The sequence below is a fragment of the Lagenorhynchus albirostris genome, chromosome 7 (genome assembly GCF_949774975.1).
Source record: "Lagenorhynchus albirostris chromosome 7, mLagAlb1.1, whole genome shotgun sequence".
In the NCBI taxonomy this organism is placed as follows: Eukaryota; Metazoa; Chordata; class Mammalia; order Artiodactyla; family Delphinidae; genus Lagenorhynchus; species Lagenorhynchus albirostris.
The window spans coordinates 37045531-37064122 of NC_083101.1; the positions used below are offsets into that span (position 1 = coordinate 37045531).

General features: G+C 38.6%; 1 protein-coding gene and 1 long non-coding RNA gene across 3 annotated transcripts in view; one reads left to right on the top strand and one right to left on the bottom strand.

Moving 5' to 3' along the window:
• The window catches only part of RUSC2 (RUN and SH3 domain containing 2), a 59452-nt gene that overhangs the window by 36468 nt on the left and 4392 nt on the right, over positions 1 to 18592 (bottom strand). The window lies entirely within an intron of this gene.
• LOC132523556 (uncharacterized) overlaps positions 1 to 18592 on the top strand; it is a 43952-nt gene that overhangs the window by 395 nt on the left and 24965 nt on the right. Inside the window, exons 2-3 of the long non-coding RNA XR_009541558.1 lie at positions 366 to 625; positions 1544 to 1588. This is a non-coding gene — a long non-coding RNA (uncharacterized LOC132523556). The remainder of the gene's footprint in view (positions 1 to 365; positions 626 to 1543; positions 1589 to 18592) is intronic.

Here is an 18592-nt window from a genome sequence, read left to right on the forward strand (position 1 = left end):
AGAAAAAGAAAAAAGCCCACCTGGGAGGGTTTTATAGGATATTTGAAATAAAGGATGGTTAGGCTGGTCCTTATTTTATTTGCACAGAATTTTTAGCAGGTATATCAAATCCCTTGAAAATTTATTTGGCCAGAGCTTCTTCCTAGAAATGACACAATTGGATAGAAATACCAAGAAACCAGCTTTCATCTGGCGAGGAGTCAGTGCCCAGAAAAATCTTTCCTGAAAGCCTCTTTCTCCCCCAAGGCCTAGAGGTTGGGGTCCCTGGGACCTTACACTTTGACCACAGTATCTGGAACTCCATGGGTATCCCACTCACGTCCCTGAAAGGCAGTTCCTAACACAGTTTCATCTTGTTCCATCAGGCAGACAGGGATGCGAGGAGGCTGGCAGCTGGATAGCTGATGTAAATAGATGGGGACTGGCCTACTGAGAGGTCATGTGCACAGCAGGCCGCTGTGGAATGACAAAAATGTACCACATACCAGGTAGGAATGCTGAAGTGCAAAGAAAGCAGCCAAGCAGCCAAGCACACAATAACAGTGACTCCATCATCTTCCTGCCTAAGGCTGACTCATAACCATCATCAGAGACACAACATATCAACATCTCGTGGAGCAGGAAGGTAGGCTGGTGAACCATTCGTTCAGTACTTTTTCTTCTGTCATTCAAGGCTTATCTACCTGGTCATCATAACAACAACGCAGCCTCAGAAACAATCAGATATGATGACTAGAGATATAGGGTTTGATCTTAGCTTCATTTGGAAGCTACTCATGCCTAGGATAGTGGCAGGATGCCCAAGGATAGGAACACTGCTTTCATTCTTGGCTTTTTCTCTGACTTGCTGGGTCATCTTGGGGCAGGGTACCTGTCCTCTCAAAGTTCTAGGTTTACCATTTGGAAAAGGGGCTAATTGTATCTACCTTCTGGTGTTATGGCAAGAAAAAAATATTCGAACAATTAGAATAATAAATAGCAAAAATGCAGCTGTAGATGATCATACTAAGTGAAGTCAGAAAGAGAGACAAATATCATATGATATCACTTATACGTGGAATCTAAAATATGACACAAGTGAACCTATCTATGAAACAGAAACAGAATTACGGACATAGAGAACAGACTGGTGGTTGCCAAGGGTGAGAGGATTGGGGGAGGGGTGGAGTGGGAGGTTGGGGTTAGCAGATGTGAGCTATTATATGTGGAATGGATAAACTACAAGGTTCTACTTTGTAGCACAGGGAACTATATTCAATATCCTATGATAAACCATAATGGAAAAGAATATTTAAAAAATATATATCATAAATATATTAAAAATATATCATAAATATATAGAACTGAATATATATATAAAAAACTGAATCACTTTGCTATATAGCAGAAATTGACACATTGTAAATGAACTATACTTCAATAAAAAATAAGTAGCAAAAAATTTAAATGCTATAAATTCTTTGGATAAAGTATTTTAGAAATATAACTGTCATTCATGCATATAGGTAGAGAGCCCGGGCCTTATGTATTTTCCTTCTTCTAGGTCACGGTGGCCATGTTGGGAAGTGAACCTGGTCTGTGCTTGGAGGTACAGTTCCTTTCTTTCAGGCCTATAATCCCCACCACTGGTTTGAGGAATGGTTGAAACAGTTAGGAATCTGTTTATCTAGATACAAGGTATTAACTTCCACTAATGTGTAATAGAGAAAGTAGAAAAATGCAAGCAAAAAGAAATGCCTCTACTCACCCACTTGCTCCATCTACAAACCTAATTTTCCCTTACACCTGGGCCCAGGACACTGATCTGAGACTTGTATCCCTTTGATACAGGACTGAACAGTAGTATTTCAAACTAGATTTAGCCGAAAGCCCTGATAAAGCAGCATTAATGAAAGGATGTATTCCACTGCTCAGTTAGAACAAAGGCAACACTGTATTCTAAACCCAACACAAGGCTTCACTCTTTCTGGCCCGGCAATCGGTTAGTTTGCCAGGTCTCCAGAGCTTTTGGAGAGGAGAAATAGAAATCTATTCTTCATTGATGCTGATACCTCTTTTTCTGCAAGTGCCTACCCTAGGGTTCAAAACAGACTCTGCAACATCCTGCAGCTTCTGGTGAGCTTTCAGTAAACCCTCCTTTCAGCAAACTCTGTCTGTAAAGGGCCAGAGAGTAAATACTTAGGCTTTGTGGGCAATAAAGTTCTGCTACATATTCCAACCTCCGCCCCCACCCCCGCCGCCTTTTTTAAACAATTCTTTAAAAATGTAAAAACCATTCTCAGCTTGTGTGAATGTAAAAACCATATAAAGTTACTCTGGCGTGGGCCATAATTTGCTGACCTCTGCTCTAGACCTTAAAGCCCTCTCTATTCAAAGTATATTTCTCAAAATTCTGACTCTGCTGAGCCTGCCTAGGGATCCTCTTTCCTCTTCCCACAGGGCTGATGCATATATTTCAGAGGCAGCTTCCCCCTAAGAAGCCACTGAGGAATGTGAAGGAAGAATTCTGAGGTTATTTGTATTGAAGCTGACAGACTGGCTAATTCCCTTCATATAAAGTGCTTCAGAAACATCTGCGGAATTTAGCTTATTGCATTATCATTCTGGAGTGCAGACTGAGCCATAAACAGTCTTTATCCTTCTATTTTTGCTTAATAATACTATCCCATGCCTCTACCAGGCCATTTCTTTTTTCTTTCTTTCTTTTTTTTTTTTCCCTTTTCTCCTGCTCCCAGGTTCCAAACCCACACTTGAATTGACTTAGGTCTCAAGTCTTTCTCTCTTCCCTATCTTGCCCACTTCATATAGATGTGGTATGGTTGTGGACAGCGAGCAAACTATCAACAGTTAGATGAGTTTGGACATAGTAAATACGGATGAAAGGCCTGAGGCTAGGGGTGAGCTTATTTTGAGCAAAGACTTAAGGCTGTAAATCTAGGCTCTATCACAAATAGTTAAAGGCTTTGCAAACAGTGATCAAACTACTATAGAAGCAACCTAAGAACAATGTGCAAAGGGTCAGTAATCACTGGAGTTATACCTCACCACACACCACAGGCTAGAAGGAAATGAATGACTTATAGATAAAGACTAATACTTACAATAATAATAGTCCGCTGTGCTAGATGTTTGCCTAATACTTTATTTCAGGGAAGAACCAAAAGCTACAGGCATGTCTAAGGCAAATCATAATTCACTGAGAAAGCTATTTGTTATTTTGAAAGATTCAAGTTACATTCAAAGTTCTAAAATGCCACATATTAGCTTGAGAAAATTATGGAAATAAAAACAATTGAGAAAATTATGGAAATAAAAACAATTAATATAAGAATATTCTTGAAAGTTGTGCCTGCCCATTTCATAAATAATTTAGTAAAATAACTGCTCACATCTAAAAAGGGGAGATTTTCTTGTATTTTTAAAAATCATAAATTAGGAAGCCCATAAGTTCACACGTGGATATAAACCTGACGGTTACCTTTATAAGAGAGTTAAGAGTAAAAGAATTACATAAAGTACACAGGACTATAAAGCAAGGAAGTGTATTATAATTGTTTACATACATTTTCTCTTTCCTCCTTGGTTGCACGTTAAGGATAGAGACTGCCTTATTCATCTCTGTAGTCATTTAACCTAGCCTAGAGCCTGGCACATGGCTTAAAATGTTTACTGAATTGAACTAAGGAGGAACTGAATCTTCACCAAAGTAAATTGGGAAAATTTCCTTTTCTAGAGAAGAATTTGGTTCATTACAGCTGTGGACATATTTACACACACTTAGTTCTAGTCCTCCCTCTTGGGGTATGGGGTGCTAAGAAGATAAAGGGGGTACAGTGGTTGGCTTCTGGAATGTGCAGGGCAAATATCCCCAGGTACAGCTCCTCTCCCTTCACCTCAACACTGAACTCCCTTTACTGCTAGTGCGAGCTGCAGCATGAGAACCAGAATAGGATGCTCCAGCCAGAATGACAGACATCCTCTATCCCTCTTTCGTTATCTCTCCCTGCTGAAACTCATCAGTCTTCAACTCTAGCCTGTTGGCTGCTTCCAATGGGGCTGCTGAGCATCTAGGAAAGAATGCAGGATGTGTCTCAAAAAATCCAGCACTAGCTGAGGAACAGTTTGTTTTTTCCTAAAAAAGGGCAGTCTGTAAAGTTACGTAAGACTTGGCTCTCCTGGCTAGGAGCTTTTCCAATTCCAGCTGGAGAGATTCCTCAAGCTGTTTATAGAGTTCAGGAAAAGGGTTTGGAATTCCCTGATTGGCTAACGTATATTAGAGCCATCTCTGGGTAGCAATGGGGAGGTTCCAGCAGAGTACACAGTAACTCTGTGTTCTCACTGCCCCTCAGTTGTGGTCCCACTGAGTTCTCCTGAGAACAGGAAATAAGCATGATCCATTTACAGTTAATATCTCAGAACAAAGACAAGCCCCACTGCCAAAACCAGAGCCCCAGTGGCATCAAGCCTCTGGGGCCCCACCCAAAGGAGGCAGGACCTAGGGAATCTAATAGCCCAACCTAGAAGCACAACAAGGCTCTGGGAGGACTTCCTTCCCTGCTTTGGGCAGATGTATAGAAGAATTTGTTTGTGGCCCTGAGAACCTCAGATGCCAGTCTTGCCCAAGGACTAGATGAATCAGTCAATAAACATTAACTGAGCACCTATGAAGTGCAAGGCACTGCACTATGTGAACAAAGCAGGCCTTCATGGAGCTTATAGTTCACCTGGGGAGACTAACAAATAATTAAATAACTATGACATACAAACTATAAAGTAGGCTTCGGAATGTGCTATATTCAAAGGAAAGACAGCTAATTCAAAAAGCCATCTCTGTCCAGGGACGTCAGTTAGCATATTTATTAAATCAGGGACAAATTTATACTGAATTGACAACCCAAATTACCTGTGTTTTGGTTGAAAATTCTGACCCTTGAAGGAGTCACTAGAATCTCAATAACTTGCTCTCAGTTGAGCCCCATTTTTATTCCTATTCATTCTGCAGGAGTTCAGTCCCTATTTACATCACACACTTTTGTTTAAGGCATAGGAGCTCACTTCAACTAACAAATTACTGTCCATTTACAATGAAGAAATTGAACCCTGATTTGCTCTTTCCAGCTTCAGGCCATGCACTTTTATTTCTTTCTGGCCAACAAAGGGAGCTAGGGACTTCCCTGATGGTCCAGTGGTTAAGACTTCAAGGTTCCAGTGCAGGGGACGCGGGTTCGATCCCTGTTCTGGGAACCAAAGTCCTGCATGCTGTGAGGTGTGGTCAAAAAAAAAAAAAAAAAGGGAGCTAAAAAAAAGCTGGTATATTAACTCTGCTCTTATGGACTAATTCTGTAGCACTGGGCAAGTTATTTGATTCCCCTCAGCTTGGGTTTCTTCACCTGTACAATGGGGATAATATAGTATCTCCTCTCACAGGGTGCTGGTGGAAGTTAAAAGATATAGAAACATCTAGAACAGTGATTGGTATTTAGTGAGTGCTCAGTAAACGGCAACTACAATGAACATGAATCGGGAATCTCTTCTTTCTTTGAGCCTAGATCCCTCCTATTGCCTTTTTGAGGCTGCACTACTGTTCAACTTACCAACTCACACCAGGGAATCTTGTCACAGTCATACCCAGAGCTTTTCTTTTCAACAGGCCCACAACCTCAAATTTTTTAACCCTCATGGCTCTGTTCTTTGTCCTCCTGAAAGTTGTAAAGTGGCTCTGTCCCAGAAAACATCCTGAGGGCGGGACTTCATGGGTGGCGCACTGGTTAAGAATCCACCTGCCAATGCAGGGGACACAGGTTCGAGCCCTGGTCTGGGAAGATCCCACATGTCGCGGAACAATGAAGCCTGTGTGCCACAACTACTGAGCCTGTGTGCCACAACTACTGAAGCCCACGCGCCTAGAGCCCCTGCTCTGCAAGAAGAGAAGCCACCACAATAAGCCCGCGCACCGCAACGAAGAGTAGCCCCCGCTCGCCGCAACTAGAGAAAGCCTGCACCCAGCAACGAAGACCCAACACAGCCAAAAATAAATAAATAAATAAATTTATTACCAAAAAAAAAAAAATCCCGAGGGAATACATAGAAAGGTTAGAGTAAATATGCAAATTATCAGTGAATCAAGAATTTCCCACCCAGTGAATACAGCGAATTCAGTTACATGACTACCTGAACTGCTCACTGTCAGCAGAAGACAGTGAAAGCGAGTCCTCTACATAAACTCATGGGCTGACAAGATTCTCCTTAAAGGGTCTAATTATTTCCAGACATGTATCCCAGGAGACCCTATCCAAGTCCCATAGCTTCTGCCGTAGAAAAGCTCTCAAGTCTATCCTCTCTTCTAATTCCTACAATCAGTGCTCTAATTCTAGGCCCTCCTTCAACACCTCTTTCGAGGATTATTAATTCAGTCTTTGGGCAGATTCCTATCAGTCTTTGGGCAGATTCCTATAGGCCAGGAAGTGGTAAACAAAATAGATGCTATCCCTGCCCTCATGAAGTTTACAATCTAGTGGAGGAAGGCAGACAAACAATCACATAAATAAAAATATAATTACAAAGTGTGATAAATGCCATGAAAATAAAGTACAGAGTATTAAGCGGATCTGATTAAGACTGACTAAGGGCTTGATTAAGATGTCAGGGAAGGCCTCTCTGGGAAACTGATGTTTAAGTTCAGCCTTGAAAGGTTAGTTGAAGGGAATTTAAACAGGTGAAAAGTTGGGGACAACATTACAAGCAGAGGAAATGACATGTGTGAAAGGGCCTGAGACAGGAAAGTGGTTGGTGTCTTAGAAAAACTGAAAGAAAACGAGTGTCTTTGAAAGTGTCCATTTTATTTGGCAACGGGGAGTTCACTGGTGATCTTGACATAAACAATTTCAGGGGTGTGGTTAGTGGAAATGAAGCTAGACAGCAGAGGGTGCAAAAGTGAATGGAAAATTGACCAGACAGTCTGGGTGGTCAAAAAAGGTTGGCTGTTAAATGAGACAGTCAATACCCAGAGGGTGATGTGGTGTCAGGGGATTTTTAAATTAATATTGATTTTATCAAATTAATATATGCACATGATTACAAAGATAAATTGTAGTATAAAGTTTATGATGGAAAATAGCAGTCCCCAGCTCTACCCCTTTCTACCTCTGTGTCCTTCTCCAGAGACCACTACTTTCAAATCTTTTAGCTGTCTCATCTGGCATTTATGTTCATGTTTATAAATCATATGTGTATTTAATTATTTCTTGATTTTAAACATTCTCTTGACTTCCTACATCCACCACCTTCCTCACAATTTCTTTTTTTTTTATATTTATTTATTTGGCTGTGCCAGGTCTTAGTTGCAGCATGCAGGATCTTTTTAAATTGATCTTTGTTGCAGCACGTGGGATCTAGTTCCCTGACCAGAGATCGAACCTGGGCCCCCAGCATTGGGAACACAGAGTCTTAACCACTGGACCACTAGGGAAGTCCACACAATTTCTGATTTAATTAATATCCAGTGTTTGCTATGACTTGGTAGTCTGTGGACCCTTATTATTACTGCATAATTTATAATTTAATTTTACTACTTGACTCTCTTTTGTTTGTTTTTCTATATATTTGTCCCTAAATCCTCACAAATTCTCTAGCGGAATGGTAAAAATTGCTCTCAATCTAAATCTAACTTTCCATATGGTCAAACACAGTTCCTTTTTGTTTCCCCCCAGAACATAATCCTTCTGGAACTTTCTTTTCTGATAAATTCTGAATTGACTCTCCTCTCTGGCTTACAACACCCCTTCATGCTGGACTTCTCTCTCTCATCATGCTAGGAATTGCCTTTGCCTCTCTTCTGTTAGTTGCCCTGTGTTCTAGATCCCATGATTTCTTCTTTCTTGTTGGGAAGTCCCTGTATGTAAACTTTAAAAAAAAATGACAGATTAAAAATTTCTCTATATCCCTAGTTTTCTAGATTTTTATGATGAGGTACCCTGGGGTAGGCTATTTTTATTTGTTGTGCTGGGCACTCAGTGGGCCCTTTCAATTTGGAGACTTGTGTCTGGGAAATACACTTGGTACGCTTTCTTTTATTTTTTTATAACTTTGCCTCCACTGATGTTGAAGGTTTAGAAAGGAGGAATTAAATGATGAAGCAACACCCCTGAGAAGCAATAGTGGCTCAAGAATTTCTATATAAGGCTTCCCTGGTGGCGCAGTGGTTAAGAATCCGCATGCCAATGCAGGGGACACGGGTTCGAGCCCTGGTCCGTGAAGATGCACATGCCGCGGAGGAACTAAGCCCATGCGCCACAACTACTGAGCCTGTGCTCTAAGAGCCCATGAGTCACAACTACTGAGCCCACGCGCCGCATCTACTGAAGCCCGCGTGCTCTGGAGCCCGTGCTCCACAACAAGAGAAGCCACCGCGATGAGAAGCCTGCGCACCGCAAGGAAGACCCAACACAGCCAAAAATAAATTAATTGATTAATTAATTAATTTTAAAAGTTTACATACAAATAGAAATCAGAATGGCATTCGGCTTAACAATGATGGAATCTAATTAGTAACCAGTGGAGCAGTACTTTCAGATTTCTGAGAGGAATTGATTTCTAGCCTAAGGTTTCATGCACAGCCAAATTATCAACTGTGAGAGTTTAAATATATATACTTTCAGACATTCATTTCAAAAATGTTCCTACTATGTATCCTTTCTTAGAAAGCTACTACGGAATATGCTTCAGCAAAATGAGCCAAAAATAATAAATAAAAAAAATAGATTAAAAAAAAAAGGATTTTTATATAGGTTGAACTTAGGATCAGCAAACAAATCAAAAGAGGTGTGTGGAAGTGGGGTGGCATCAGGGAATTGTCTTGAAGTTCCATTTGTATAGCAATCAGTGTTTTTACTCAGAGTATAGGTTTGTTTGGGGTAGTTTACAAAGTATATCATTTAGGTTTAATACTCTCTGCTGTATAAAAACATCTCAAAACAGCTAAACAATAGAGGGTATGCAATCCAGTTCACCAGGGAGAGATTAGCTTTTGTTAAGAGGTGAGATACTCCTCCCTGCAACTAGTGAAGAGAGGATGGCTATAGACAGATTTGCAGATTGGTGGTAGGAAGTAAGAAAGTTCATGTTTGATGGCTTCCTTTTTCTTTGAGGTATGTGAGTCAAGGTCATCATAGAGTATATGGAAGGAAGATGGGAGGGTCAGAGGTTGAGGAGGGTAGTGAAGGTATAAAATATTTGTTATAAAGAGTAGAGGAATAACCTTGTAACAGAAATATAGTAAGACTGCTGGCCAGCATAAGTTTGGTGATGATGAAAGTGATACTAAACCTACTGGACTGTACAATTTTCTCTAGCTGTTTAAGTACAGACAAATAAAAGGTAAGGGGTTATTATTCAGAGTTAGGTTCATTACTAGGTGAGTACATTTTTAAAAGAATGATTGTAATATCAATGAAGTTTTAAAGATGTTAAAGGACTACCAGTGAGGATATTTCAACAACTGAATAGAATACACTAAGCCATAAACCATAAAGCCTAAACAGCAACATGGATAAATGTTTATGAAACAAGGTTAATTAAAAGAAAGCAGAATACAAAATAATTTTAATGCTAACAGTTATATTCCTGCAAAATTATATATGCATGTAAACAGAAAGGATAGGCAGATAGGATTACAGGTGAATTAAATTTCTTTTATTTTGTTATTGTTTTATTTTTAAATTGTTTTTGTATATTTATCTTAATTTTAAAAACTCTTACTTATGTTCATGTTCAGCTCAGTTCATAGATCTTTTTTTGGAAAGAGCTTTATCTAGTCTACCAGTCATAACTGACCATTCTGTCTTCTTTAAAAGTTGCTCTATAGGGCTAAAACCAAACTCATCATAGGACCAGTCTATAATTTCTGTGACTGTCACTAAATTCATGGATCCTTGGTGATAGAGAAAAAAACCTCAGAAATGTAGCTGATTTGCTGAACTAGGCTTAAAGTCAGTTCAGCTGTCATAATTTATTCATTTATTCTACAAATATTTATTGAACTTATACTATTTGTCTGGCATTGTGCTGGGCACCAGTGAGACAGGCTGGGACCTGAGACCCTTTGCTGCAGCGCTGCAGTGCTTGTACCTGGACACACCTCTCCTTCAGCAACAAAATACAAAGACACTGTCCGGGACTAAAAATAATTGCATGCCCGCAGTTAGGGTAAATTCTGGACCCAAAAGATACAAAGAGACCAAAAAACCCAACTGCCACTTTTGAAGAGCCTGGAGCAAAAGCAGGGGGTGGGGAGCAAAAGCAGGGTCCTGCGGATGCCCCTGCCCACACCACCACCTAAGGGGTGGGCAAAACACCTAAGCCACCCCTCTGGCCGGAGCTCTGGACACACTCCTACCCTCATCCCATGTAAGAAACAAGTTTGCCCCCCCTCGGGGAGCCAACAAGCAAGGGAACCTGTTGTTTGTTCTCACTGCCCACTGCTGCAGCAGGGGCCCCAATAAAGCCTTGCCTGAATTTCTTGTCTGGACTCTGATCAACTTCTACTGATTAAGGAGGCCAAGAACCCTGGTTGGTAACACCAGGAATATAGAGCAGAAAATAGAGTCTTTCACAAGTTGGGGAAAAAAAGGACAGGAAAATCTTTGGCCCAAGACTGACAATCACAAAGGGCTTCAAATTAGCCTTTTATCCTTATTTACACATGAAGTTATAACTGTAGTCATTAAAAAAAACCAACAACTCTTTTGACATATAATTCACATACTATAAAATTCACTTTTTTTAAAGTGTACAAGTCAGTGGTTTTTAGTGTATTCACAGAGTTGGGCAACCATCACCACAGTCTAATTTCAGAATATTTTATCACCCCTAGAAGAAACCCTATATCCATTGATCTTGCATCCTACAATCTTCAACTCATTTATTAGTTATAATAGTTTTTTTTGTGGCTACCTTAGCATTTTCTATATACAAGATCATGTTATCTGCAAATAGTTCTACTTCCTTTTCAATCTGAATATCTTTTATTTCTTTTTCTTGTCTATTTGCTCTGGCTAGAACTTCTAGTACAATGGTGAATAGAAGTGTTGAGAATGACCAACTTTCTCTTATACTTGATCTTAGAGGGAAAGCTTTCAGTTGTCTTTCACCATTAGGTATAATGTTAGCTACAGGGTTTTTTATAGATGCCCTTTACCAGGCTGAGGAAGTTCTACTTCTAGTTTGTTGAGTGTTTTTATCATGGACTTGTCAAATTTTTTTTCTGCATCTACTGAGATGACCGTGTGGTTTGTCCTAAACACAGTCATTTTCATATTACAAAATGAATTTGTTAAGGTAAATATTTTAAAAATACCAAAATTATTAGAATTCTGCTTTGGATTTCAATCATTTTTAACACATGAAGAACTTAAAAAATGGAAGAGATCAAGCTCTCTCTCTGGATCTTTCAGAGACCCTGGATTCAAAGACTATTTCTGCCCTCACAGAGTTTACAGCTATGTAAATAACGCGTTAACCGCTGTAATGGAGCCCCAGACAAGGCCAATGATAGCACAGTGGAAATTATACCCAAATTTGCAGGGGGTCATCAGGAAAGGTTTCGGAAAGGAGTCATATGAGTAGATTCTTAAAGGAGGAGTAGAAATATGCATGCAGGTCAGGGGAAGGATTTCAATCAGAGAGAACCATATGTATAGAGTTCTTTATATTATTCAGCCATGAGAAAGAAAGAAATCTTACCATTGTGACAATATGGATGGACCTTGAGGGCATTACGCTAAGTTAAATAAGTCAGAAAGAGAAAGACAAATACTGTATGATATCACTTATATGTAGAATCTTAAAAGGCCAAATTCATAGAAACAAAGAGTAGAATGGTTGCCAGGTGCTGGGGGGTGGGGGAAATGTTGGTCAAAGGGTAAACATTTCCAACTATAAAATGAATAAATTCTGGGGATCTAATGTATAGCATGGTGATTATAGTTAACAATACTGTATTATATATTTGAAAGTTGCTAAGAGAGTAGATCTTAAATGTTCTCACCACAAAAAAGAAATGGTAATTATGTAAAGCGATGGAGATTTAACTATCCTATTGTAGTAATCATTTTCCAATATATGAGTGTATCAAATCAACACAGTGTACATCTTATACTTACACAATATTATATGTCAGTTATATCTCAATAAAATTGGAAAAAAAATAAAGAGAGAGACAGTTTGTCACAGAAATCTGTACCCAATAGCCTCAGACTCAGGACATAGACTCCCAGAGTATTTATTGAAAGAAGGTGTACCGAAGTCACAACAGAAAACTAAAGATTTGACCATATAGAAACTGTAAAATTCTAGATGTCAAGTCATAAACAAAATTAAAAGACAAATATTTGACACAAATATAACAAAATGCCAATATCCTTATATGTAAAGAATTTATGTGAATTGATTGCTAAAACCTAAGATCTTTTTTTAAAATTGAGGTAAGAACATATAGCATGAGATCTATTCTCTTAACAAATTTTTAAGTATATAGTGCATTATTGCTAACTATAAGCATAATGTACAGCAGATCTCCTGAACTTATGCATCTTGCATAATTCAAACTTTATACAGGTTGAACAGCATCTCCCCATTTCCCTCTCCTCTAGCTCCTGGCCACCACCATTCTACTTCCTGCATCTCTGATTCTGACTATTTTAGATTCCTCATGTAAGTGGAATCATGCAGTATTCGTTCTTTTGTGACTGCCTTATTCACTTGAAGTAATAGGAAAATGGGCAAGATATGAGCAAACAATAAGATTTAAAATACTATCTTTTGTTTATCAATTATCAAGCAAAATAATAATAGTTAAGGAAAGGAAAGTAAAATAGGCATTTTCACACTTTGCCAATATAAGCATATTTTGGTACAACCTTCATATTGAGGTTGGGGGTAAAAAAAAAAAAATATATATATATATATATATATATATCTCCAGTCTTAAAAACGTTCAAATCCTCTAACTCTACTTCTAGAATTCCATACTAAGGAAACTATCAGAGATTTTTTTCATAAAGTTATTAATCTGAACAGTTTTTAGAAAAGAGAAAGCTATTTTTAAAAATTTCAAATGTCTAACATTTGGATTAAGTAAATTATGGCACATTCAAACAATGGATTTGTTACCTAACTATTCAAAATTTGACTTCCAAAAACTGTTCAATGATGTGTCTTCATTTTATACTTGTCTGTATTTTTCTAGATTCTCAATAGTGAGACTATATTTCACCTATAATTAGAGAAAGAGACAAACCACTTTCTCAGAAAATATTTTGATAGATTTATAAACCTAATCTCTAAAGGAAGAAAACCCAGTGTGGAAATGATATGCTTCAAATCACACTCTTAGTGGCACTATTTGGCCTTTGATTCTTGGGTCTTGTGCACTAGGGCTTTTTATTTTTCTTTTCTTTTTTTTCAAAACAAAACCAAAAAAAACAAAAAACCAACAAACAAAAACCTTTATGTTGATTAAATCTGAGAACCATTGATGAAGGGGCTGAGATTATAGTTTGGGTCTAAGAGTAGTTCTACTCAAAGTGCGGTCTATGGACCAGTAGAATCAGCTTCTCCTGGGAATTTATTAGACTGGTAAATGCTTGGGCCCAGTGCCAGACTTACTGAATCAGAATTTCAGGGGTGAGCCAGGTGATTTTTCTGCAGCCTCAGGTTTAAGAAGCACTTGTCTAGAGGAAATTAAGCAAAGAAGCTAACAGTATGCAAAGGGAAAGAGGTGCACAGCCCACCTAATGTTCAATGTATATTTTTTAAAGCATATACATTATTATATAATATTCTAAAAACAAACCTTTTTTTTCTTGTTACGAACTAGAAAGTATGGCTAGAAAAAATTTTCTTGGCTTTGGACTAAAAAAGGTTGACAGGGCTTAGGATTAAAGGGCAAAAGGAATCTGTAATTAATTCCTGGTTCTATGCAGCTCACTAAATTAAGGCTAAGGGTTTCACATAGGAATTTGGGAACTGTATGTATGCAGTAAATATTTTGGTTATATTTCTCTCAAGCCATGATTGCTTACTGGTGGGTGGTCATTTGAAGATGACGGGATCTCAAACCCAACCATTTCTTTCAACCTCCTTCCACTTTGGAGTCATGACTCAGTAGGCAAAATTCAGTAGTCATGCTTCCCTGGTGGTCCAGTGGGTAAGACTCCACTCTCCCAATGCAGGGGGTCTGCGTTTGATCCCTGGTCGGGGAACTAGATCCCACGTGCATGCCACAACTAAGAGTTCACACATGCCGCAACTAAGAAGTCCGCAGGCCGCAACTAAGAAGTCCACATGCTGCAACTAAGAAGTCCGCATGCTGCAACTAAGAGTCCACATGAGACCTGGTGCAGCCAAAATAAATTAATTTTTAAAAATTAATTAATTAAAAAAAAACAAAGAAAATTCAGTAGTCATGTATCATCTTTGGTGACTGGCTTAAAGTGTGCTTTACGGAGCCCCCTCATTGACAATGAAAGGTAAGCGAAGGGGATGGAGAGGAAAGGAGGGAGAGACAGATGAAAAGGTTAGACTCTACTTCTTCGAACCCCTTGCCTTTAACCAAAACAGCTCAGCTTTTACCTTTTTGTGTCCACTTTCCTGTGGAATATACTTGAACAAAGAGCTCCCCTCTAAAAAACATTTTGAAATTTTCTATTCTCTACTACATATTCTCACAATCCAGTAAAAAGCCATAACTGTCTTTTCCCCCCATGAGATCAATGCTCCTTGTTAACTATCTATCACCACAACCTGGCTGTCAAAAAGGACTCACAAATGCATAATGGGCAGGTGGTCCTGCTTCCAGGCTTCCCTTCTCCAACCACTATCATTAGGGATGAATAAACTAATTATGTTGCAAGTTGCTGTGTTGGATGTGAGGCAAAGCATATTATATAAATCAGCCTATAAACTGAAATAGACAGTACCCTATCTAAGAAGTTAACTATAGCTATAAGTATAAAGTAAAGAGAAAAATATTTTCAAGAAGTAGAATAGCTCTGTAACACCAAGTAAGAGAAGTCCTTCAAAGTAGTCACCTTGGGAGACAATTCACTCCAATAATGCTCCTATTTAAAACATTTCCAGAACCCATCTTTTGGAACTGCAAAAACCACCTAGCCAACTCACAAAACTGTGAGACATAATCAGTCATTGTTTTAAGCCACTAAGCTTTGGGGTATTTGTTATACAGTAATATATAAGCAAGACAGAAATCTTTAAATCACTATGATTTGGAGGATATTTAAAAGGAAATGATTAGGGACTTCCCTGGTGGCGCAGTGGTTGAGAATACGCCTGCCAATGCAGGGGACACGGGTTCAATCCTTGGTCCGGGAAGATCCCACATGCTGCAGAGCAACGAAGCCCATGCGCCTCAACTACTGAGCCTGAGCTCTAGGGCCCGCAAGCCACAACTACTGAGCCCGCGTGCTGCAACTACTGAAGCCCACGCACCTAGAGCCTGTGCTCCGCAACAAGAGAAACCACCAATGAGAAGCCTGTGTACCGCAATGAAGAGCAGCCCCCGCTTACCGCAACTAGAGAAAGCCTGTGTGCAGCAACGAAGACCTAACACAACCAAAATAAAAAAATAAATTAAAAAAAGATACTATCAAAAATAAAAAAATAAAAGGAAATGATTAGCCTTACAGAAAAACTCTAGCTATCTACAACGTACAGGGAATAGGTTGGTCTGATAACAAAGTTTGTCTGTATCTTTAAATAAACAGAATACAACATCCTTCAGATAATAAGAAAATAACATTTTGTAAGAGAAACAAATCTTGAATGAATGGGATCAGCACTAGGTCCCCAACTCTCCCATCTTGAGTTTTTGCTTTTTTCCTTGGGGTCTTCTAAATTCTATCTATACTGACTTTAGGAATATGCTTATCTCCTTTTTCTCCTTCACCTGAACATGGATAAAAAATAATTTTCCATTTTTCCCTAAGTACACTAAATATAAGGCTGCATTTTCTTTCTTAGAATAATTATACAAAAAAAGAAAGGAAGCACAAAAGTATAAAAACAGGTAAACAAGTTAAATATAGATTTTAGGATTCTAAGATAAACTTAAGTATAAACTTTGGACCCTAAAATAACTAAATCTAGCCAGAAGTTGGCTGGCCCTTTTTTCCCCTCTCCACCCAGTTATCAATTTGTTGTCCTTGACCACAGGACCACACAAGAAGCCAAAACCACAGAAGACATTTCAGAGCTGTCTCATTTCCTAGAGAAGATAAAAGACTAACTTATTAAACCAAGAATTCCAGAGAACAGAAGTTTTCTTCTTTAAGTATCAAAATTAATTTTTTTTAAACTTTACGTATTTTGATAAAACTCTTTTAAAATGTACACTTTCACTTACACACTTTTTTTTTTTTTTTTTTGCGTTACGCGGGCCTCTCACTGCTGCAGCCTCTCCCGTTGCGGAGTGCAGGCTCCGGACACGCAGGCTCAGTGGCCATGGCTCACAGGCCCAGCCGCTCTGCAGCATGTGGGATCCTCCCAGACCGGGGCACGAACCCACGTACCCTGCATCGGCAGGCGGACTCCCAACCACTGTGCCACCAGGGAAGCCCCCCCACTTTTGTTTTAATCACAGTGTATAGGCTATAACTTAACTTTTTCTTGATGACTCACTGTTAACACTAACATACTATGCTAAACTATAGTTTTGTTCTCAGCATCTATTATGGACTTACATCCTTAAGCATCAAACCAAACCAATCATCAAACCCCTAAGACTGTGTGTTAAGAGTAAATATGGTTTTGCCACTTCTATTCAACATAGTATTGGAAGTCCTAGCCAGAGCAATTAGGCAAGAAAAAGAAATAAAAGGCATCTGCACTACTGTTGGCAGATGACATGGTCTTATATGTAGAAAACCCTAAAGATCTACCTCCCCAACTGTTAGAATTAATAAATGAATACAGCAAAGTTTCAGGACACGAAGTCAACATATAAAACATATAAAATCAGTTGTGTCTCTAAACAATAATAATGAACAATCTGAAAAGGAAATTAAGAAAATAATTCCATTTACAACACATCAAAAAGAATAAAATATGTGGGAATAAACTTAACCACTGAAAACTATAAAATGTTACTGGAAGAAATTAAAGAAGATACAAATAAATGGAAAGATTGTTAAGATGTCAATACTTGCAATATTCGACAACATGGTTGGACATTATGCTAAGTGAAATAGGCTAATCACAGAATGACAAATACTGCCTGATTCCACTTGTCTGAGGAATATAAAATAGTTTAATTCATGAATCAAAGAGTGGAATGATGGTTGACTGGGGGAGAGGGAAATGAGGAGTTGTTGTTCAATGGGTATAAAGTTCAGTCAAGCAAGATGAATAAGCTCTAAAGATCTGCTGTAAAACAATGCACCTACAGTCAATAATATATTGTAAACTTAAAAATTTGTTAAGAGGGTAGTTCTTTCCACAACAACAAAAGGATGTCAACTGCCCAAAGCAATCCACAGATTTAATGCAATCCCTTTCAAAATCCTAATGATATTTTTTGCAGAAATAGAAAAATCTATCCTAAAATTTGTATGAAATCGGAAAGGATCCTGAATAGTCAAAAAGAATCTTGAAAAAGCAGAACACAGTTATAGGACTCATACTTCCTTACTACGCAGCTTACAGTCATCAAAAGAGTATGGTACTGCCTCATGCTGGTCAGAATGGCCATCATTAAAAAGCCTACAAATAACAAATGCTGGAGAGGGTGTGGAGAAAAGGGAACCCTCCTACACTGTTAATGGGAATGCAAGTTGGTATAGCCACTGTGGAAAACGGTATGGAGGCTCCTCAGAAAACTAAAAATAGAGTTACCATATGATCCAGCAATCCCACTCCTGGGCATACATCTGGACAAAACTATAATTCAAAAAGATACATGCACCCCTATGTTCATAGCAGCACTATTCACAATAGCCAAGACATGGAAACAACCTAAATGTCCACCAACAGATGAATGGATAAAGAAGATGTGGTATATATATACAATGGAATACTACTCAGCCATAAAAAAGAATGAAATAATGCCATTTGCAGCAATATGGATGCAACTAGAGATTATCATACTAAATGAAGTAAGTCAGAAAGAGAAAGACAAATACCATATGATATCACTTATATGTGGAATCTAAAATATGACACAAATGAAACTATCTATGAAACAGAAACAGAATCAGGGGCATAGAGCATAGACTGGTGGTTGCCAAGGGGGAAGGGGTGGGAGAGGGATGGACTGGGAGTTTGGGATTAGCAGATACAAAGTGGTATACACAGAATGGATAAACAACAAGGTCCTACTGTATAGCACAGGGAACTATATTCAATCCTGTGATAAACCATAATGGAAAAGAATATCAAGAAGAATGTATATATATGTATAAATGAGTCACTTTGCTGTACAGCAGTAATTAACATAACTTTGTAATTCAACTATACTTCAATAAAAGATAAATTAAAAAAAAAAAGAGTGTGGTACTGGCATAAAGACAGACACACAGACCAA